Source organism: Harpia harpyja, chromosome 5 (assembly GCF_026419915.1).
Source record: "Harpia harpyja isolate bHarHar1 chromosome 5, bHarHar1 primary haplotype, whole genome shotgun sequence".
NCBI lineage: Eukaryota > Metazoa > Chordata > Aves > Accipitriformes > Accipitridae > Harpia > Harpia harpyja.
In genome coordinates, this window is record NC_068944.1 from 566,077 (window position 1) to 590,523 (window position 24,447).

General features: G+C 38.9%; 2 long non-coding RNA genes across 3 annotated transcripts in view; one reads left to right on the forward strand and one right to left on the reverse strand.

Annotated features, from left to right (window-relative positions):
• Positions 1–24,447, reverse strand: part of LOC128142344 (uncharacterized) — a 172,726-nt gene that overhangs the window by 79,065 nt on the left and 69,214 nt on the right. The window contains exon 1 of one of the 2 annotated variants that reach the window (XR_008235356.1): positions 9,403–9,480. The exons of the other annotated variant lie outside the window; for it this stretch is intronic. This is a non-coding gene — a long non-coding RNA (uncharacterized LOC128142344). Of the gene's footprint in view, positions 1–9,402; positions 9,481–24,447 lie in introns of those variants that run through there. 2 annotated transcript variants of the gene reach the window in all.
• Positions 15,436–24,447, forward strand: part of LOC128142343 (uncharacterized) — a 49,702-nt gene continuing 40,690 nt past the window's right edge. The window contains exon 1 of the long non-coding RNA XR_008235355.1: positions 15,436–15,638. This is a non-coding gene — a long non-coding RNA (uncharacterized LOC128142343). The remainder of the gene's footprint in view (positions 15,639–24,447) is intronic.

Below are 24,447 nucleotides of genomic sequence, written 5' to 3' on the forward strand. Positions count from 1 at the left end.
TTTGCTGCTACAAGCAGAGTGTGGAAGAGACTTGAAGGGCTAATCTCCTAATTCTGTGGGAAAATGGTGAAGTGTGAAACTCATTGTGGGCAATCTCTTCCTTCAGAGTAAAACTGTGGACCTCAGGAGTATGACCATGCAATAATAAACTAAAAGCCTATTCAGTTTTCTACCTTCATATCAGCTCTTCTAATATTTCTGCCAGAGATAGTTCCATTGTAATGAACCTGTAACAAAGAAGCAGTCTGCTTCCATCTTCTCCTTTACAGTACCTGCTTCTGACCCATTTGTAGCACAGGGCATCAGGAGGCAGCTAACAAAGTCAGTGCAAGGTTAACAGCTGCACTATTGTCGCAGGATTATAAATAGTGACAAGAAATGTCCCTTGATCTCCTCAGAGTTGACCTGGGATGAGGAATTGTTTAAGAGATTAGGACTTTTTTTGCTTATTTGGGGGAGGGGTTTTAGTAGCCTGAATTGTTTTTTAATCCATTACAAGTGTTACTGAAGTCTCCTGTCACTCAAAGGGATTAGAAAGCAAATATTTATCTCAGTTGTTTCAGTTTGTTTACTTTGCATTTGACTGAACTTTGGATATCGCCAATTTCATAGAAAATGACTACCCGCTGGTGGGAACAGGGAGCAGAGATAATAGTGATTCCAGCTGTCACGGTTCTCCTGGGAAGCTCTGGGATGATGAAGCTGCTTTTTGCCCCTTTTTATGAGCTGGGCCCAGCACACTGAAGAGCCATTGGGATTCCCGTCACTGGCTTTTGTGGTTGCATGGGCAGCCCTCCTCCAGCCTCACCACTGGGGACGTGTGCCCTACCCTCATATGAGAGCAACAGCAGGTAACAAAGACAGTAGGAGAAGGGGGGGGGGGGGGACGGACCCCTACAGACTCTCCTAGGAAAAAAGCTAACATCAGCACTGCCTCTTTGGCTTCTCTTCTTTGAGGAGATTAATGACTACTTTATTCCAACACAGCAAAGCATTTTTCACACAGACTTAACTCTGGGTGCTGGAAATTCAGTGGAAATCAGACTACTCATGTAAGGGCACACTTGTAGAAAATAGCTTAGAGATATCTTTGTGTCAAACCAAAGGTAAGCTTCTTGATCAGACAAATCCTGTTTGAAATTCTCAAAGCCTTGTAGGTGGTCACAAAAGGAACTGCTCATATATAATTTAGCGTGGCACTAGCCACAAAAAAGTGGTGATGTCTTAGAAGCAAACAGGAAACGTTTTTTTTTAAAAGAATTAAAGTAGTAATAAATAACATCATGTTCTTCAGATATTGCAAGGGCAAAGAGGGAGAATGAGTCACTTCCCATTTGCAGGAATTACTGCAAGGAAAGAGACTCATTCTATCTTCTTTTTTTTTTTTAGAGTCTTCATGTGAAGAATCCAAACCTGCCTACTTGCAAAAGTAAAGCTAGGTGTGGCTGGAAGTCTTGGAAGGGTCTTGGCTGAAAACACAAAAATCTTAGCAAGTTCTGCAAAGTTCAGCTGGAATCTCCTGGAGCCATACTGAATGCTTTGTATTCCAGCCACCTGGCCCAAGCCCACCTAACATTCAAACTGAGCTGTATTAATCAAGAAGGAATTAAATTATTTGATCTGAAACCCAGAATACTGAGCATGAAATGAAAAAACAGGCAGTTATAGACATACAGCTGATATCTTTCTCTGCAGACATGCAGTGCCTGACTTCAGTGGAGCTATTAGTGAGCAAGAGCAGCAGGTTTTAGATATATTGCCACATCTTGTGTAGTAAATTGAGGCAGCTCTATTGAAGTCAGTCACTGCATAACCGTAAGGTGAGACAAGTTTCCTGCCACCTGCCTGATTAAGACAGCCACCCTGTGAGTACTGAAGTCCTAATCTAACACTACCATCAGCAGAGATGCTGGCAAATGCAACAGACATGGTGTTTTTTGAAAAGGAATACACAACTGCTAATTACTATCTTGCTGACCCTATTAAGGTGCTATAGCTGTGCAGAAACGTGAGCAAGGCCTTCAAACAGATGCCAAAGAAGTTTGTTTGATGCACATACAGCATTGCTAATATAGAGATTTATTCTGTTGCCAATTAATTGGGGTTCCTTTTTATTTTAAAGGGAAAATAAACATGCATTTTTGTAAAATTATGTTTGGGTTGTTGCTGGAAATTTTTTTTTTCTTTAGTTATAACAAAAAAAAGTTGAGGGGAATAGAATAATAAGTGGTGATGTAAGTTTGAGTAAAGTGCTTGAGATAACAAGAATTGTGAATTTATCTATTAACTGATGTGGTTATGACAGGTTTAGGAAGTGAACAAGATATAAAATATGAAAAGATATTGAAAGGAGAAATTCTTTGGACCATTTGTCAGTATATTTTCCAGTATGTGAATTCATTATATTTCTCTCTGATTATGTTTAGGTAAAAAGGCAAACTATTTTGATTTTTAGCAATAAAAAAAAGCTAACTCTCCCTCTTTCTCAGTTTCTACTTAACTAAATCTTTGACTTTATATAATAATGGTAATGTGGCTGGTCAAAATTAAGCTAGAAGATACAACTATAATTTAGCCCAATTGAATAGTAAGGTAAATGTGGTAATCATGGAACTTTATTGATGCAACTTTATTAAAACTATAATGCATCTCAGTGCACAACAAAGTATGAACAAGGCGATGAAATCTTGTGCCAGTCCTGTGTATTCATTTAATTAAAGGCTGAAAAAATCTTTTTTCCCTTTCACACAAATACTGTAAAAATAGTATATTTCTTTAAACAAGGTGTTATTAAAATTAATCAAGAAGCCAGCAGTATTCCTTCTCACAGTATTCTCTTTAACACAATTGCTTCCCTCCTTTATGGATGTATTGTTTTTAAAACACGAATAAAAAGATAAGGCTTCTGAACAAAAAAAAAATTATTCAGCATCATCTTTCACCCTTCTACTGAGCGGAGGAAGAAATAAGAAACTGTATGTTATGTCCGAGATGTCAGCTCGTTCTGAGAGCTGCGCTCCATGATAGCATCCTGTGTGTGGACAGCACCAAGAGAGCAGTCTTACGTAAAGCCAGTGGCAAGGTACTCTACATGACATCTGCTGGGACTAAGCCATAACAAGCAAACATGCTGGTATATGGTTTGGCATCTGATTAAACCAAGAGTTTAGAAACCACCTGAAAATCCTGCCGAACTCGTGGCCTTTGTCACATGAAAACTCCCCAACAGTAGTGTCAGCACCCCTCCAACTGCTTCCCAGACTGATACCCATATCTGCTTCTACAACATCACTGAACCATAACAAATGACAGATCTTTGTAAATAAATAATGATAATACTCCAAAGGCTTGCCTAAAGCCAGCTGCCACTGTGAAACTAATATAGCTCTGCAAGGACTGTGAGACCTAGAAAACATGCTGAGATGCAGAGAGCTCATCCTAGCAAAGGGAAGGTTAAGCGGTGATTTGATCACAGTTTATAGATACATGCAAGGAGAGAAGACCTCTCATGCCAGACAGCACTTTGATTTAGCAGATAAGCTGGAAGCTAGATAAAATGAAAATGAGACAAACTTAAAATGAAAACATGTGCACATTTTTCACACTAGTCTAGTATTGGAATAGATTTTGAGGTATGTGACAGTTTATCCAGCTCTCGAATTCTTTAAATCTAAGTAGCCTGTCTTCCTATGAGACATGATGTCATTCAAGCGCATTGCCATTTGGCAGGATGCAGGACTCACTCAAAGGAATTTCATGCTATGTCTTTACGAGCTTCAAACCAAGTGATCATAAATGTTTCTCTCCAGCGCTAACATCTGTAAATGGAATTGCTGCCCTGATGAAGTCAACGGCAATTTTCACCCTGCTTTCTGTGGGAGCAGGATTTTATTTCACAAACATAACTGTTTGCAATTTGTGCTCTTGGCTCCAATGGCTTAATATCACCTAACTATATTTGGTGATTGCTTATCTACTAAATTATAAAGTGTTGCTGGTGATGCCTCTTAACCACTACAGAAGCTGATTGCCTGTATGCATTGCCCATTACAACTCATTCCTTTTACATGACGTTCACCCACTTCCTCTCCTCCTACTAAGATATATGTCAAGACATTGGTGAAGATAAGAGTAGTTCATTGGACCTTGTATAAGTAGCTTGTGATGGAATAAATTTTACCTCAGAACTTTTGAAATTGTGTTACTATTAAAAATGAAGCATGCCAATTAGGTTTACTGACTTTCTGGTAGCTCCACTTGAGATCCAGCTAAATCTCTGAGATTAAAACTTCCCACTAGTTGGTTTGCTCTTGACTTTTATCTCAAAGTTCATGTCATTTGCTGTTCTATGAAGTTTTGAAGTGGCTTTTATAGAACAAAATAGCCCTTCAAGGCAAAAGCAAATGTTTGAAATAACGGATAAAAATATGCATTTCTGTAGGTGCTAGCTAGGAATAATATGAAGGAACATCATTAGAAAATGTAGGATGCTTGTGAATGGAATCCTTTCTACCAGTAAGACTATTATTACTGGCAATTAGATTAACAAAGCTATTGACTGATTACATAAAAGGTCTGCTTCCCACCCCTCTATTACCAGGTACATGATGGATGAGGCAGGCATGCACAAAGCACAATACATCATTAATCTTTGGGTCTAATGGGATTATTAGTACTGTGTCAGTACATCAAACTCACACATCCATCTGCCTATCAGAACAGATTACACACTCTACAGCACTCAAGAGACAGAAAACTGATACCAACTGATAGGCCATCAGGACATCTTTGAAGTCTGGCATAATTCTCTTACTGCTACTTAAGTTATGTTAGCCTGTAGATTTATTTCTTCAGGAATTTGAGAGGAGTAGAGGAAAAAATGAAAAATTCCATAAAAACATTAATTCCATTCCACCTAGGAAAGGAAAAATCCTTAGTCATAATTTTTATTATTTTGAGGAAAAATAATTCTCAGAGGAAGTTTTTGCAGAGTTGTGATGAGATCCATCACAGATATGCAATATAAGCAATATGAATGCAATGCCTTGAAATATGGAAGCAATGATTACAGGATAAGCAAACAAAAGGAAGCAGCTTGTATATTTCCTTACTCCTGTGTTTTACCACGTGTAAGTCATGGAGGTGATTATTACACTTAAGAGGAAACCTTAACATATATTTTAATTTGATATTTTACGACTGTTCCTGTTTGACATGCCATGTAAAAGTAAGTCTTATCTGCTTTAGGCTTCAAAACACTATCAAGATCTTATACTGGAAATGTACATGATCAATGCAGTTTTTGCATGTACTTTAGGAGAGATGGGGTATGAATTTAAGGTGCAAGACAACACAGCAACGCTTGAGCTAGAGTCAGTTATAACAGTGTTAATAGTGCTCCCTTGGCAGAGTGCCATAACTTGGAATCATTTTGCTTCCATTTGAGCAAGCTGGCTTAAGCTGGGCCTTTGAGTGCTAACTCATGTTTCTATATATGGCACTGCAATGTGCCACGTACTTTAAATGAACTGCTAGATGTTAGAAGGGAAAGAGGATAAAGGATGTTAGGTTAGACACAAGACAGTCACAGTGTCGAGTCTGCTGAATATAAGGTGAAAAAGCTGACAGAAAAGTAAGTGGAAAGCAAAGTTTATAAGCAATGAACTGCTATTATTCTCCTTATTCTGACATAAAATCTGAGTATGGGATTTTTTTCATTGAAACTTAATTTTTATTATTCTTGAAAATGAAACTGATTGTTGATTAACATACTTGTTTTATTTTGCTAATGAAAAAAATAAATTTTATCTTCTCTGTAGATCCCCATGCTGTGCCAGAGATTACAGGTAGGTAATCTCTGTGCATACTTTTTTGGGTGACATTTTATTTTGGAGGACAAAGTTGTGCCACCTTAGCTTCCTAGGTAGTCTAATGCTGAAATTAACTGCATACATAGACTTTATGTCTTATTGGTCCATTTTAATAACAAACAATCATTTCAAGTGTTTTTCTTTACTTTTAATAATTACGACCAAAGAACATTCTCTTATGTGTGGTATTATGGTCTCCTGGATCAGATATCCAGCATAAAATTGTTGAAGATGAGTGACTTTTAGCTTACATATGTGCATCCTAAGTTCTGCGATTAGTCTAGTTGAGATTTGATTAATATTAAAAGATTATGACCCTATTTGCCCTTGGTTTTTTTTACTACTTTTTTTTTTGCTTGTATTTACAAAGTCAATTCCTATGCCATGTACAATCTGGTTTAGTCGTATTTATACACATTTTTCACTTTGTGAGGGTTACTGAACACAAGTGAAGGATGCAGATTCAGGCTTAAATACTGACATTCTTCCCGTGTGCAATTTTGAAAGGTGCTTGTTCCACTACACTTGAATTTCAGAACTGCTTCTCTGGTTATTCAGTGCAGTGAAAGCTGGGCATTAGAGATCTTGGGGAGGAAAAAGGAATGAAAAAAATATAAAATTTACACATTTCCTTCACAGTTCATATTACTGTGTTCATATTTCTGGCCTAACAGAGAACTCAAGTCAGATGTGATTTTCCTTCCTGCACCAATCTCATTGCACCTAGTAGCTTTCTCTTTTTGTTTTGGTTTTTTTTCTGCTCAAGAATTGTTGGTGAAATTTATTGTGTATTGAAAACTGCAAGTATGGATTGATCAAAATTATATGTGAATATTCCAAATTTGAGAAAATATAAAATAAAATGCAAAACCCCCACAACATTTTGACATTTTGAAAGTGAACTTTTAAAACTATTTTTAGTTTTGAAAATGCAACTACTTTTTAAAAAGTAAAATAAATATTGGAAATTAAATTGAATATCAGTCTAAAAAATACCTATTTTTTTCAATTCTACCAAGAGTATCATAAACATGATCCCTTCAGGCTGAAGTGAGCCAACGGGGAAAAAATGTCATTATTGTACATCTGTAACATAGTACAGCATATCGTAGCACAGAACAATAAGCTCTGTCTACTCAGATAACCTTAGCTTGCTTTCTTCTTTTGCACTGGACTCACTACAGTAGGGTTTCCGATCTTTATTGCTGGAATTCATTTGTCCAGACTCTAAGTCTATTCAGTAATAGGATCAGTGAATCATAAATGTTTCCTATTATGAGTAATTTTTTCTATCTTTTCTGATCATCAAGATGTATATGACCAGAAGAGTTCCCAGCTGTTCAGCATAGTCATCTAATCCTTTCTTCTACCTTCTGACTTAAAATTTTAGAAAAAGAGAACACTAACTTTCTACTTTCTCACTCATTTTAGGGTCACTGGGTTCATCAGATTCCTTTCACATTTGCTTGTGGCATGATCTCCAGAATTACAGAGAAATTCCCAGCCTCCTGCTGTGGGTTCTGCTCAGGAAATGAAAGGGATTTGCCTTCATATCCTTCCTGACCCTGGCAGCTAGCTTGTATGTGTGCATATTTCTTGTTTTGACTCTTGTATGGTTGTCCCAGGTTTTTCCTGTCTTTTTCATTAATCTAGAGAACAGCAGATCCATCTTGTTTTCTGGTATGTGTATGGAGCTTTTGCTGTTTTCCTTTATCCTTTTGCTGCTTCTCCATTGCCAAGTCACTTCCATCATGACTGAAGTAATTTCTGGTGGTTGCAGAGACAGAAAATAGCTGATGGAGAATTAACTTGTGTTGCTATTCAATCCAATGAAAATGAGCTGACCTGGAAGAACTGGCAACTCTTTTCCTCCTTCGTCACATCCTAGCCCCCATGCTTCAAAGTCAATAACATTTCTCTTAAACATTTGCAGCTAAGAGAATCTGGGGACACCTAATGGAGGTGCCGGTGGCTTACAGTTGTGGCCCCTCAAGACTTCCCACACACAACCTCTTGCATGATAAGCTGTCTGGCAGCCTAAATGCATGGCACGATATCTGCAGTCAAAAGCTGCTCGAAGTCTCCTTATTAAAGGCCAAAGGCAATAAAGGTACACGATAAATTTTTATAAGACTATCTGGGGACCATGCCATGTCCAAGAATCTCTCCTGAATGTCCCAAATCTCTCCTATTGTATGGGGCAAAGGACTGTGCTGCTGAGGGTCATGTTACGGGTGAGGGGTGGGAATTAAACCCAATTCTGTAGAGTGCATTATTCTTGTGAAATCATTAATTGCCATTAAAAGCACTGAGTCAACACCCATTGAAATCAGTGGACAGATTTCCATCGCCGTTAGTGGGCTTTGGTTAGGTTCTGCATTATATACCTTAACTTGTAAATGTTGTCTTAGAAGATTTTTTTATGGTGTGTTTTTTTTTAAAACTAGGTCTTTAAAAATCTGTTTTTCTTCGTTGAAACACCCTGTAATCTCACCCCCAAGAAGGCTTGTGTGCTTTCATTTTGAGTCCACACATTATTAAGCACAGATTCATTTTAGTTTCATAAAACATTAAATAGTCTTCCAGATAAAACTGGTTTTGTTTCCCAAATGTACAGAGCTGCTTGGTTGTCATAACAATGAAAGCCAAAATAAAATATGTGAAGTGTAATGAAATCACTCAGTTTATTTGTAGTGCTAATGTCATTATTCGGTTCAAAGGATTTTATTAAATCATTGAAAATTCAAGAACAAATGATGAATGATCTAGGAAGACCTGTTAAGTAGCAGATGTGACTGAAAGATTGACAAACATGATACCAATTAAAGCACAATACCATAGCTCACTGGGGAAAGCTGAGATAATGATGCAGCCCAAACCTAGATTTACTCAATGTTACTTTCAGCAAAACTTCTTGTGAAGCCAATGGGAGTTTTGTCTGTGCTAGAAATACAAGATCTATCCCAGAATGACTCGTATGGTCCCAAGCCGACAATAAACTTGCAGGAAATAAGACTTCTGATCAACACTTTATTCATCATGGCGATCTTTCATTTATTAGTGCTTTGTCCCTTTAAACCCAGTGAGATTGTAGTCATTTGGTTTAACTGGAGCAGGCCAAAGCTCTGTTTCTGCAGCCCAGCTATGGAGCAGGCTGGTCCCAAAGTGTGTAAGTTTGTGAACAGACCCATTGACTTCACTGACATTGTTCATCTGCCAAAAATTAAGAGGAACAATTCCTTCTTGGCACAAACCTGGCCCACGCATGCACTTCCTGGCTCCCAGCAAGTACGCAGTTTACTTTCCAACATGCTCTGGTGCACTGAAGAAAGCCAGGCTATTATTTTGTCCTAAACATTCACAGCTTAATGGAAAAAATGAATTTTCCCATAAGCTGAGATAAAAATGTGTCTGCTGCCAGGTGCTAAATGTATTCAGTGACAACAAGGGGGGACCAGACTGCAGTGGCCCTTCCTAAAAGTCAGCAGGATGAGAGTGGCATGTAAGAAACTCCCTCAGATGGTATACTTACTCAGGGATGCCCTGCAACAAGATGCTTTCATTCTTCTTCCCAAAGAAGGTTTGTGCTATTTTTACAAGGGACAGTCTGTGACTGCAAAAAGAGGACCAAAGAGGCAAATTCAAAGGGAATGCAATAGCCGAAGAGGTAGCTATTTTACTCAAGTTATTTAAACCTGAACAAATTTTCATTTGTGTGCTAAGGGCCTGATATAAAGCTCACAGAAATCCATTATAATCTTTCTACGGACTTCTGTAGCTTTGAATGAAGCCTTTCGCACTCTTTTTAAACTCATTTTCCTATCTTCTTTGCCCACCTCTAATTCAGCTGTGAAATCACATCCATTACAAGTAGCATCAATCCAAAAGTGTAATTGCCCTACTGTGGAGAATGGTGAGAAGAGATTAATTAATATCTTCATATCTCATATTTTATATAATGACTTTGTCATAACTGAAATTGTCCTTCTCTTATCATATTGTCATTTTCTCCAGGTTTTAACTGGGTGTTACACTTGAAAAGGTCAATTATTGTAAGTTTAAAAAAATACATGAATCTGAAGATGAACAACTGACATTTAACCTAAGTGATGATGCTCTGCTTTTTAACTGTGAGTGTGATTAATTTAAAACCAATTTGGATCCATTCTTTGCTTCATTGCCCGTGCAGTGAATCTCCAAAAATTTGACCCAAGAGAGTGTAATTCAAGATGGAATAGATGCTTAGTAGATATATATGTCTCACTCATAAATTCTCTAAAGTACTGAAGCAAATGCAATTAAATTAAGGGAGTCTTTTTTCTTTTTCTTTTTTTTTTTAAATTTTGATCTTTTGTTACTGTGTCATACTTCTAGGTAGGAAGAAAACCCAAAGACTGTTTCCTGAAGAACATCTCCCCTTTGATTTACTGATTGATTTTTTTGGCAACTGTTTGCTTCCATGACAATCTACTGCTGTTAAGTGCTGGTACTGAGTAAAACTCCTTTTAGTAAAATCATAACATGTTCTAATTGAGCCTGAGCTGGAATAGCAGCACCATAACTTTGTTTTATCAACTGATGATCTATTTAAGGCTTTAATCTGACATCATTGACTGGGAGTAGTATCCTTACTGAAGACAGCTGAACTATCTGCAAAATAAGGGAGTGTTTGAATTGAGCAGGCACCTCAGGATCCGTCGCTTATGTGTCTGTTTCTTTTTTATGTACCTTGCTGTGGAGTACAGTGATCTTCGTTCATTGTGGCCATCTGGAAAATAAGTGGGGGATGAGAGCAATGGCTTTTTTGGTTTTGTTTTTTTGCTCTGTTTTTAGCGTTTGCTGGTTTTATGCAATGTACAGGTATGCACCATGGCCATGTAGGCCCCACAATTATTTTTCTTCTCAACTATCTGGGCCTACTTAGCTGCTTTCTCACTGGCTGCTTGTCCCACACCTGCAAACAAAAGTCCTTCAGCTTCTCTTCAGTGTCTTCCTGGATCTTCCTGGAATTCCCAATGCAATGTTTCTCTTCCAGATAATACGCATCCCACAGAAACACTTCCTAAAGCATTGATATTTCCTCATTATGTCAATCTGTCTTTGGGTCTCTCCTCTCTCAGCTACTGAACACACATTGTCATCACCACCTGTCAGGGAACCTGTGCAAGCAGTCTCACCAGGTTGCTTCAGCCTGTCCTCTTCCCTGTTTATGGCAGGGTAAGGGATAGCACACACACAGCTATCAGCAGCAAACCTTGTTAGCTTTGAACACTAGCCTGTGTGAGGTGACAACGCAGCTGAACACTAATGCTGAGGTGTATGCATATTCCTTATAATGAACTTGTCACCTGGAAGTTACAAACAAGGACAAGATATCCAGCCATGTTCTCATAGGAGAAAAGCCTACTTTTTACACAAATACAAACTGATTATTTTATCACAGTTTGACACGATATTCAGCTTTTGTTCTGAGAAGCGTGAAGATTCTTCCTGTCCCATCAGCTCCCTTGGTCATTCCCCTCAATAGGAAAATGACCAGAGAAAACAAGGATAATGGCACAACTCCATTCAGTTTGGTTCTAGAACATTATGTGGATTGCTTTTATTCACTTGTTTACTTATTCATACCCATGTGTCCTAAATATATCCCAGCAGTAAGCTGCCTACATCTCATTTCAAACTGTCTTGCAATTGCAAAAGATTATATATCACTCAGAGCTGCAGCTGTCCCAGCTGTCTTTTACTGAATGACCCACAGTCTCACCTGTGGTGGAGTTACTGTGTGCATGTGAGTTCAAGCTCTCCATCATAAGAAAATTATTTAGCAAGTCTGACTCAGATGCAGTTGCTCCAGCTTCTGTGTGCAGAGTTTCTGTCCAGATATTCTTTAAGAAATTGCAGCTTACTCTCTTTTCGCAGGGGTTTTTTTGGTTTGGTTTTTTTTTAGTGTCTAATTTTCCTCTCTATTTATCTGTGTACTAATGCACTCCAGGATCCTGTTCCCTACTCTTGTCTGTCTCATAGGACCACTACTTAAGTCTACAGTGTCACAGAGCAGCTGGTACTGTTTAGTGACCTCCTGCTCTATTAGATGGAAATTGATTTTCCTCTTCCAGGCAAGTGAAAAATCCATAATGTGCTCCATCAGCTTCGTCTGTGCAGCAGCACTAGCAATTGAAGCTATAGGGGAAGACACAGCTCTTCAGACATCATAAATGGCAGTATCTTTTCTGACCATCAGAGTAAGCAAACTGCAGTAAAGCAGTTCTCTAGCAGTTTGCAGAAAAACTGGTAAGGACCTGCTTGCTGAGATTTCTTTGGCAATGTTTGTTGCTGAACTCCCCCAATAATGTTTCACTACTGTGAAGTCACCTATAACTGGTTATATTATGTGGCCACAAATAATAATATCTGCAAGTACTTGCAAGCCATAGCCCCCAGACTTAATTGGAGAAATACTACCCAAGTAACAGTGCTCAGGTGTGCTTCTATGGGTAGAAAGCAGAAACTCAGATTTTCTTTTGGCAGCAGCAATTTACCTACCCTGCCACAGAATTAAATCCTATAAAAATCAGTATTTATGACAAGTATTTGCAAATAAATATTCAATACAGTAAGATCAAGTAGTGCCACATCTTTGGGAACTTTCAATTATTATTAGTCTGGACAGCAGTGCTTTTTGAGCATTCCCTCACCTTAGGGGTGTTGCTCATGAGTTCAGGATGCATACTTTCATCTCTGTTTTCATCTCTGGGTCTGAAACTTTGAAATTAATTCCTGATAGATATAAGAATGACTGAAAAGATGAACTCTCCAGCATTACTGTAAAACTTCTTTCCTTGACCTTACTTTACTTTTCCTCGCAGCAGCTCAAAACCAATTAGTAGCTGAGGAATATGTGCACCCAGATCCAATATAGCATACTTTTATGTGAGGAGAGGGAATGGAGCGGAAACTTCGTCGACATAGCTCACCTTGATGGGTGCTTAGCTGTATGAGGTGTTCAGACACCACAGTCTTGGGTGCAGTATAAGAACCTGCATGGAATACCATCAAGGTAAAAAGGAGTGGAGTATATAAGCACATTAACACCAAGGGGAAACTTTTTCCCACAATATAAAGAACATATTTTCTGGGAACAATGTCCTCTCTGTTTTTATAGCAAGATGGATGGAAATTTCCAGGCAGATATACTCATGGTAAAAGAAATTAAAACAGACATTCACATGATAACTACTGAGGACAGTCACAAGATAGCCAGACTGCAGTCATAAAACAAGTAGGAGTATTGTTTAAGCATAAGCAATTCCTTATTTTATGATAATTGCCAGTGAAAACAACACCCACCAGGAGATAGAAAAGAATATAGAGAATTGGTAAACTGAAGTTCCAGTTCATCCAATCACCTCTTCTGCAATCTAGATATATGATATACCTTCGAGACTGTTAATGGTAGCGTATTTACATGTAAAATGACAATATGAATATCACTCTTCTTTATCTCTCAGAAGAGTTATAAAACATCACATAAGCTGTAATTTTCAGGAAAGATAGTAAGAACAAAATGTTATTAAGGTACTATCACCAGTTCTATTGTGTTTTCATTTTGTCTATTAATGACCATGCTTTCTTGAAATAGAGACAGATTGTGACATTGTGGGAGTCAGGCTTTCTCTTGAAGCAGGGCACAATATGAAAGGACCACAACCATTGTCTCATTCTAAGTGTTATATCTTTGACACTCAATTTTTCTGAGGAGGCAGAGCCTGTGGGGGAGCCCTACAGAGCTGATAGTTCCTATGAGGGAGATCCAGCCCTATCATTCTGGAGTTGCACAGAGACAACTACACAAGCAAGACTGGGGTGTTAAAGACCGGACAAGAACTGGAGAGGGAATTGTCACATGAAATTCACGGACTTTCCTGCTTTTTAGTGCCCACTGTATCACCTCCATAGTTACTCTTTAAAAATGTGTGTGCTCATGAACGTATGTATACATACAGAGGTGAGTACGCATATGATATAAACTAGGCATGGACTAATTAAGTTCTGTCTGTATCTGGAAGGGCATGTCTATCATTCAAAAAAGTGTGTCCTTTACGATGTGAATTAGCTAAAAGATTAAAATAATAACAAAGGAACAATTGTTAGGATTTTGAAATGGGTTAAACTTTCATATTCATGCCTGAAGAAATGACTCGAGTTAAAAACCAGTATATCACTACTTTTGTAGTCTATCTGTGAAAGGTGGCAAGAAAATCTCTACTGGATAGTACCACAATGATTCCTCTAGCCCAGCATTCTGCCCTGATGGTAGCAAAAAGAACTGTTAGTCAGCAGGGGGAAACATATGAGCCTGGACAGTTTTCAAATCCATTCACCTGTTCTTCCTAACACCCACAGTCATTGTATTAGGCACGTCACGCAGTACATGTGTCCATATTTCCTTTAGTATCTATTTATAGACCTGTTCATGAGTTTGTTCAAACTCCTTTGCAAGCACGCATTCTTCTGCCTCTACAACCTCCTGTGGCAGCAACTCCTAAAGTTCATCAGTTGCTCTGTAAAGAGGTATTTTATTTACCTGTTTTAAACTGATGTCCTACTAGTTTTAACAAGTACCCCTAATACTGCAAGACTGGGTGAAATACAGTCCCGCAGTCACCCAGTCCACCATTTTCATCACCTTGTAAACCTCAGTCAACCTGCCTGCACACCTTCTCCTCATCAAATTTAAGATCCCAGACTGTTCAATCTCTTCACATATGTGGGACGCTTCATCCCTTGATTGTGTTTGCTGCCCTTCTCTGCTTCCAACTCTGCTACATCTGTCTCAGGATGTGGAGACCGGGACTGCAAAAAATATTCAAGGCGTAGGTGCCAAAGATTTTACAGAGGCAAAACACGACCCTCCGCCTTGTTCTCAAAGTCCTTCCTAACAATGCTCAACATTTTCTCATCATCTGTTGGCTGCTGCTGCTGCACATGGATGTGATAATTTCAGAAAACAATCCATGGTGACTCCTCAGCCTCTTTCCTGAGTTGTCCCAGTTTAATTTCAGCAGCAAATGTTTTAGATTATTTAACTGCAGTCTAACCTGGACACTTTTCTTTTTACAGTTGAAATGAGAACTAGTGTGTCTGGGTGTGTGTCCTCTGCTCCTCCCACCTACCCCAGACTTAGGCAAGAGTTTTTCTCCCTATTTTCTTGATGTAGCAATGTTATGGGTTTGTGTGGCACGGGTTTTTTTGGTAGCAGGGTAGGGGCCGCAGGGCTGGCTCCTGTGAGGAGCTTCTAGAAGCTTCTCCGGCTCCAAGCCAGACCCGCCTCTGGCCCAGGCCGACCCAATCAGTGAGAGTGGCAACACCTGTGGGGAACAGATTTAAGGGGAACCTGCAGTGAGTGAGGGGAGTGGGATGTGAGAGGAGTCCCTCTGCAGGTGTGGAGGTCAGGGAAGGAGGAGGGGATGCCCCTACAGCCCGTGGTAAGGCAGGCTGTCCCCCCCCAGCCCACGGAGGGGAGCAGATGCCCCCCAAAATGGCCGTGACTCTGTGGTAAAGCCCGCGCTGAGGCAGTCTGTGACTGAAGACCGGCCCGCGGAAAGGACCCAGGCGGGGAAGTTTGTGAGGAACTGCAGCCCGCGGGAAGGACTCACCCTGCAGAGGTTCGTGAAGGACTGTCTCCCGCGGGAGGGACCCCACGCCGGAGCAGGGCCGAGTGAGGAGGAGTCCTCCTCCCCCTGAGGAGGAAGGAGCGGCAGAGACAAGGTGTGGCGAGCTGACTCCAACCCCCGTCCCCTGTTCCCCTGCGCCGCCGGCGGGAGGAGGTGGAGAGAACCGGGAGCGGAGTTGAGGCGGGAAGGAGGGAGGGCGGGGGGGAAGGTGTTCCAGGGTTTGGGTTTACTTCTCATTGTCCTTGTTTTGATTTGATTGGTAGTAAATTAAATCGATTTTGTTCCTTCCCCAAGTCGAGCCTGTCTTTTGCCCGTGACCATAATTGGGGAGTGATCCCTCCCAGTCCTTATCTCGACCCACGAGCGTTTCTTTATATTTTCTCCTCATCCCGCCGTGGCCGGGGCGGGGGGGGGGGGAGTGAGCGAGCGGCTGCCCGGTGCTTTGTTACCGGCTGGGCTGAAACCGCGGCAGGCTAGCTGGAGGAATTAGTCCTGCTCTCTCTTATCTCCTGCTGCTAGTTTTCTCTGCCTTGCAGTTCACCAGTTCCTAGTACTTCCACAAAGGGGGAGAGGATTAAGCCAGGTGTTACTGTTGCATACAGCTGCAGTTGGGAGCTAAAATTGACCTTTCTTTTCATTGGCCTTTTTCCCTCTCTGTTTACTCCTCTTCCCTTCAAGCACAAATCTGGAGTAAGTAGAAAAGAAAATATTGTCTCTTCCAGGTAAAAGCTGTGGAATAAATGCTCTTTTCCTCTCCTGCCATCTGGGCAGAAGTCATATCTGTTATGGTTTGTGTTTTACACCTGCTTGACATGCACCAAAGACTGTACTTCCCTGAAGGGCACTTTCTTTCACTTTCTTGTGGGAGAACGATGCTTTCCTAATGGAAGGTGATGCTTTAAAGGTCCTGCCTACCCATTTACAGCTACCTGTATTTTTGTTTTTAATCAGATCAAACACATTACTTCCGTACTATAGGAAGGTAATTTGAGGCTTCTGCTTTTTAGACTTTCTTTTAGAGTTTGCCCCAGGGCCAGTAATAACAACACAACAGTAAGTTGTATATTAGAGCGCTCTCAAGGTTAAGATGCTTATCCCAGAAATCCTGTTTTGAAATGTTATGGTGTTTTGTTATTTCCAGCAGCACAATGCAAATCCATCACGATGCCTTTTTAAGGGATTAAGCTAACTATATTACTAAAAAAAAAAAAAAAAAATTTCCTGCCTGGAAGTTCCAGCAGGCAGGATCTCTAAATGTCTTCTCAGATTTCCTGAAATCAGATGGGCAATGCCTCTCCTACTTGTGATCCTGCTCAGATAAGAAAAAAAAATTATTCTTGTTCAAGAGAACATGCATAAATAACAACATTTATGCTACTAATAAAAATAATGGAATTTAAAGTTAACAGGCTTCATTGAGATGAATTTAAAGTTGCAGAGAGTTTGAGTGCACATCTCCTTATATATACACATATCTATCTATCTAGAAAAGTGTTAAAGGTTTTGTAGCCAGATCAGTTCTTGGAGTACATCCCCCATATGAATCAGATCTGCTAATAGAAACAATGGAGCAAACCTTCACATTAAATAGACTTAACTCTACTAACTTATAGCATGTATCAGTTCAGCCTGTCTCCACAGGAGACAAATATCCACCACACTTCCTCATATACCTTCTACCCCTTTCATTTTAATTTTCTCATTTCTCTTTCTTCATTCCCCTCCCAAAGACTAGTTTTAGTTTTAATATAAACTTTATGGCTTTGAAGAAAATAATGTTTGCTACATGAAAAAAATAGTGGTTTTCTAGCCATATGATGGTTAACGGTCAGAACAGGTTCCATTGTTTTTGCATGAGCTAAAAGCCAGTCTGCGACACCAGTTATGGGCACGCTGTAGGTAAATTCTGACTCTGTCCCACAAAAAAATAGTAGCAACTGGAGAAATTAACCAGACTATTACAAGAATTTGCTATACTTAAATACTTTTTAAAATGGTTGTTAAGTTGATCGGGTTATTTAGATAAAATACCAGTGATTTTATGTTAACAGTTATGTGAACCTTATGCCTGTTGCTCTCTAATTTGTAAACTTTGCTTGATTGCAGCACAATTTCAAAATACCTGAACTTCTGTAAAGCTGCACAGTTAGGCAATATATTGTACAGGTTTTTTTGTAGTGGAAACTGCATCATTTTGTAATATGATCTCCACTGAAATGAGGAAAAACACAACTTGGCCTGTCATCTGGGATGTGTCATCATGCCCCAGTTTCAAAATACAGGTGACCAGCCTTTCAAATCACTAAGAGACTTACCACATGTGTAAAAGTACTGTTGTCTGTCTCCCATTCAACAGCCACACAGTTCTGTTTCCACACACAAGACATTCTGACTCTGTTAGAAGAATGGGGGAAAGTATGTTTGATTCATGAGAAATTTGCATTGTCTTGCACACCATATAAACAAACAGCCTATTTCTGGAGTTAAGGGCACATCCATGCACTGATACATAGATGCTGCATTCCAAAATAAATGCCAGGCATGTTTATCTCTAAGTGTAAGGATGTATTTTGGGAGAAAGATAAGATAGTCAGAATGAACAAACAAGACCCAGCAAGTGTGTGGAATTTTGAGACACCTGCCACACTTTTCCTGTAAAGCAGAATAGATTAAATAATAAGGAGCATGACCTGAAACAACAGACTGAAGTCCTGTACCTGGTAAAATCAATCTAAGCCTGTAACAAGGCACATGTCTTCATAGCTCTGAGGTTTTTTGAACTACATTTGAAAGCACCTTACATCTGAAATTCATGGCTTGAACACATTTCTTTAAATTACATGAGGTGGTCAGAAAAATCAAACACTTTCTTCTTCTATCCTCCCTTTGAAAAGAAGTCACGGACTTTTTATTTTCTTTGTAATAAAAATGTCTTTGCAGATGTCTTCAGGACTCTTGTTAAAACCTGACATTTGGAAATCTTGTCCATCAATCCAAGAGTAATTTCCAAACTGTTTTATTCAGACAGAAACATGCTATTTTTGTAATGTTCAGTTCCTAATTACTAGTTAAACATCCAAGCTTTGATTTTAAGACAAATTAGCTTAATGAAAATGATATATTCTTCAAAAAATATTACTCTGAAAAACTAACACCCACCGTTTCTTTTTATTAAAGTTTCAGATGTACTAACATTAATATATAAAGTAAATATGATATTTAGTGAAATCACTACCTTTTTTAGCTATGAGCGCTGTTAAGCACATTTGTTGACAAATTGCTCCTGTTTATCGGAGCTACTTGAATAAAAAACAAAGTGAGCGGTAGATTAATAAGAACCTAGAATTAATAAATATGCTTGTACCTCAGTTTCAAAACAACAGTTTCATCCTCATAAGATGCAGGTGACCAGCTCAAGAGAAAATCCAACAGTTTTTATGAAAATAAGTAATCATGAATGTAGGAGTCTAATATTTGGTATGGATTTCTGAAAATACTGGTATTCTTTTTTTCTTTTCTTTTTTTTTTTTTCTTCTGAGTACTCAGAATATACTTATTCCTGTAGGATAAGAGACTGAGAAGAGGTTTAGGAACAAGAAGTTAAACATTGCCTTTCACTCAAAACCCACCCAGATTTTCCACTTTTACAGAGGCAAAAAATAAAAAGTGAATGTAACATACTACTATTTCTTCACTATCTTTTTTCCTAACATTTTCAGTGGAAGAGAGTAGAAGAATCATTTTGCTAATGGAAGATAAGGGCAGTTTAAAAAATGAGAGAAAGTAGGATTTTTTTTTCCATTATTTCATAATGAAAACAGCTTGTCAGCAGGTTTTTTGGCTGTATTAACTAGAATATCTATATAAAAATATTTTTTCAAGTGATCTTCATAACTTTTAAATTTGTATAGTGTTGCTCAGGATATGTTGACTGCAATGTCTTTATGCTAACTGAGGACCATTAGAGACACATAGTTCTCTTTGTTAACTATGTAGAAAACCCACAGTCCTAAATTAGGCTGTCTAATGTGCAGGTGTCACAGAGCACTTGTGCAGTGAGAGTCTGACTCCTGCCCTTGGCCATAGCTCTGCCCTCTGATCAGGTTTACTGGGCTGCTCTAACTTAAGAGATACCTGAGCACTGAGATACCTGGCCTGCAAGCAATTCTAGGATGGTTTTTAAATTACCTTTTTATTTAATTTTAGGTTCATGGGTATTTCAACAAGGAATCTTAAAATCCTTGAAAAAATACTACAGCTAAAATGGAAGTTTATGCACTCAGCTAGAGGCAGTGCATTTTTGGATGCAAGAATGAAATTGAGAAGGGCTCAGTATCTTCTGAAGGGAAGATACAGCTTTTCATAAAGGCGTATGTTTTGCAGTGTTGGTGGACTGTCTTTGCTGACCAGATCTCAGAAAGAACCCCCCATGATTTTCTCAGACACACAGTAATTTTGGCACATATCAGAAAAAAGCTTTAAATGCTGAAGGCTATTAGAAATTTATTTATTCAGTAATATGTAAAGTGAGTGAAAAAGTCTGCATAGAAAGTGTTCTGCTCTGTATAGCAGGGCTGCATACATTTTTCAGAGTTGCACAAGATTTCGCTGCACAATTTCCATTCAAGTCAAAGGGGCTCGTGCATGCCTGATTCCCAGAAAACTCACAGAAAAATTATTCTAGGGACAGATTATACAGTAGGTCTTAACAACACTAATAAAACCAGAGTCATTAAAATCTATACTTATTGTTTGGCATCAATTTTCATTCACCACAAGACCTTGGACTGTCTCTCGCTGTTTCTGTTGGAAATAATTATCTCTGACCACAGCAAAAACCTTCAGCATGATCTATTTCTTGTTTTCTGCAATGTGAGCTTGTTAACGCTTGTCACTGCTGTATGTAAGACTTACATGACTTTTTTACTGCTTTTATTCAGAAAACACAGCTTAAGATTGTCATTTTATTTGTTTAAAATGGATTACCCTTATAAGTCTTCTATCTGTGAGCACTGACAAGCTGTTGTTTCCACAGGTGGGTTATGGTCAATTTAAAAATAAAGAGTGTAAGATACTTTGAAGCTGAGGAGAAGAGCAACTCCTCCTTATGTTAGATCTAAGCAAGCATCAAAGCAACAGCAAACACCTGCTTGCTAGGTAAACTGTTCTCCATAGCCTTCTCTAACACCTTATTTTATGTAACAAATCACTGATACCTGAAGACACTGAGGAGATCTTTAGGATATCAGGAAAATAACCAGCTGGAATTGCTACTTTCTTGTCTATCTCATAAAAGACAGGATATTTGCTGAAACTGAGGTTCCTTCCCTGTCTCAGGTAGGCACCTGACCATGGTAACTGGAAAGCTTCATTTTCCAGTGACACCTTTTTTGAATGTTTTTGTTTCTGTGTTATTCAGGGTGTTGCATCTCAGAAGAAACATCTTCTGGGGTGTTACATGTCTTTTTTGGAAAAATAAACATGTGGCAGATTAGGGGACAGCCTACTACTATCCTTAATAGGTAGCACAGCCCACCTTCAGTGGTGTTTGGGGGTTTCTTGTGGGACTGTTTACTTTCTCTGTATCAGCTCTCTCCTTGAATCAAGCTTTGGCTGCTCTTTCGCACATGGATAAGGCTTGATTTTTTTGTTTGTTTGGTTTTTATTTTCACCTTGATAGTCTTGTGATTCTCTGGAAATCCTATTTAATCCTTTTTTCCTTGATAGCTTTCACTTCCTCCCTCACCCTTCTCCCCCATGTTCTTGCTTTTTAGCACTTTTTCTGCCTTTTTTCTGCTACCAACCTATTCTCTTCCCATGTTTTTGTTCCTCCTCCAGTTTCAAGCTTGCTTCTTAATTTTCCTGTCCTGCCCACTGTACATTAATACTGTCTCTAACTGCAAGGAAAATGAATTAATGATGTAACTGTGCTTCAGCCTATGTATATTTGCATATATCTATGCATAGAAGTTATGTATTAGCAGTATCATCTAGTATGTATATCGTGGTGCTAAGGAGTTACTGTTTACAGGATGGTCTGTGTAACTTACTGAGGCATGGGTTCTCCTTCAAAGGTTGCCAGCAATGCCTAAACAATTTTTCTGTCTTGCCCCTTTAAGGGCAGTTTGCACCCTAGCAGCTATAGGACCAGAGGTGTGGGGAATGCAGAGCTGCAATGCAAAGATCGCTGAAGGATTGAGACCTCTCTTGTTCTGGCCACTGAAAAAATGAGAGGAAACAGCACAAGTTTGTGTCTTAGCAGTCTGTAGCATTGCTTGTGTAAAAGCGTTCATTTGCAACATTGTGGGGTTCTCTGGAATATAGGCTCTTCGTGAAGCAGAGACATACGGAGAGATGATAGAGGATAAAGAAAATGTGTCTCCTTAATCTTGGTTTTGTCACCATCGGAAAATTTCCCTGCCAGCTTCGAACATGACAGCAAAAAGGGAGTGCAGATATTTAAGGCAGAGGCGGCAGATATTTAAGGCAGAGGCGGCAGTTAATTTGTTGAAATAAACAGAGTAGGGAAAACAGTAAAATCTTAGAATGAACTGAATAATTCTTAGTTTTATTTAAAACTTTTTAAGTGTTATTCCTGTTTCTTTGTCCCTTCAGTGTAAAGTTACGGCTAGAGTGCGAAGGGTGGGGTTGCACTGAACCTGTGAAAACTGATGATGTTCAAAAAAAATTTCAGTTCTTTGCGGGGATAACTTTAACAAATGTGATGCCTTGACTCCTCCACTGTCTCATGATTGCATCTTCTGTCTAAAGTGTGTTCTAATTTAATCTGTGGAAGATAGGTTCTTTCTGTGTAGCTCAGAATATGTAGTCCCTACTCCAGGTGATTGTACTCTGCATAGGCAATGAGTTAAATGTCTCCCATTAATTAAATTGATGGTACCTCCAGCAGTTCTCCTAGGAGCCAGGGAGAGAAGCACCAAAGAAAGGTGATGATCAGGAGTAGGATAACAGGTAGTGTGTGGTAGGTAGACAATTTACTGATCACAGCTAATAGCATTGTGTTAAAACATCAGTCAGGATTTTACATAGCTCCATGTAGGCCTCACCTCTGACACCATCAGGATGTCCAATCTCAATCCTATGTACTTAAATGGCCTCATCAGCAAGTTATTGGCTAATCTAAGATGAAGAACCTACTTATTTAAGTGAGCTTAAGCTGATTGCTACTGGTATGCTCCCATGAAGAAAGCTAGTTTCAGAGTAGTCGAGTTTCTTGACAAAATTCTATTTTTTCTGCAAACTCTACAACTAAACAAGTTGTGGCATATATCGCTCTAATATGTGACAGCTAATAAAACTGATTAGCTTAGTGAGAAAATATAGTTGGGGATTGATTGCTCACAGAAATGTTAATGAGAATTCAGTTTAGTACTAATCCAGTTCCATGAGTTTTGGAAAGCTGGTAATCTGAACTCGGAAGCCAAACAAACAGTTGTTGGGTTTGGGTTGTGTTTTACCTGCCACAAACCCCACAAAGTGTGTAGAATAACGCTGCTACCACTGAAAATCTAACTCCCAGTAAGCCTGAACTGTACCTACAGCATATACAGGATATTCATTCTGGCTTTGCTTTTTTTTATTATTTCTTTTTTTGTACACACTCATGTCATTATACTAATAACTAACCATTTTCTAGTAAAACACGTTTAGGTTCCTTCATCCTGATGCTATTCGGACACGTTGCAAAATTTTGTCAGAGGTGGAGATAATCAGAATGCATCATTAGCTTCTGATGCCTATATTAATTGAACTGTATTTCCCTCCTTCTTTACAAATTATGGCCTTATTTGTGGATGTCTCTTCTTGGGCTCTTCTCTGTAATGTTCTCAATGCATCCCATCAGTTACAAAATGTTTTGAATTTCTGTTGACTTTTCAAAGTCTTGAAAGCACTTGGAATCTCACAGGATACAGGCTCCAGAGCAAAGTATAAAAACATATCTACTTTGTTGAGCTAGCTAAAGTTGAGCTAGCCTAACCACAGCTGCCTAAAGTCATTATACTGTGGTTCAGTAGGTACTTAGCTCCAATTTTCTCTACAAACAGTGCCACATAATCCAGATATGGTACATGATCTTTGTGCCTCAAGGAGCCCAACCTGCAACTCCACAGCAGATTTTGAGGTGTTATTGCTAGTCAGAGGAAAGAAGGAAACAACAACAAATATAGGTACCAAAAGGATTCACAGAACCGTATTTCTTAGAATGAAAGTATCTATTCTTCTCTGAAGTCGAAAGTATCATGCTTCACAGGATTCACAAACTACTTAAAAGCCTCTGGGATTTAGGTTCCTCAGGAGTGTGAGTGATCCCAAGCAATCTCCAACTTTCAAAGCAGTAATGCAACGTTCTCCTGGTGGTAGTTTTTTATTTTTCTTGCTGTAAAATCTGAAGAAAGGGATTTCTTTCATGCTAGAGACTTTTTGCAAATGTTAGAAGGGCCAGCCTTGACTCAGTTCCCTCTTATACTTTGATTCTTTTAGTTTACCGTAAGCAAATAAATCTAAATAATGTAGTAGATCAATATTTCTGAAGAAAAAGATTGAGCTTGACTGAATCTTAGTGTATTGACTTCCACACCTGATTATGCCGCTTAGCTGTAAACAACCTCTTTTATGATGGTAAGGCAGAACATGCAAGTTTAGTTCTCTTTAAGAGACAAAGTTGAAACCATCTTTCAAGTATTAATGTAATAAACATCTTTGAAAATTACTATTATAAATAAAAATAGTATAAAGTGTATAAACATGAATATTTATGCAAGTATGTGTTCAGCAAACGAAAAACAGTGAGAAGAAGGGGGGGGCATGTCGCATGTGAGTAGAGCCCCAAGGAAAGCAAAGTCATCTTTTAATTCTACCTGGCATCACTTAGCATCTCTCAT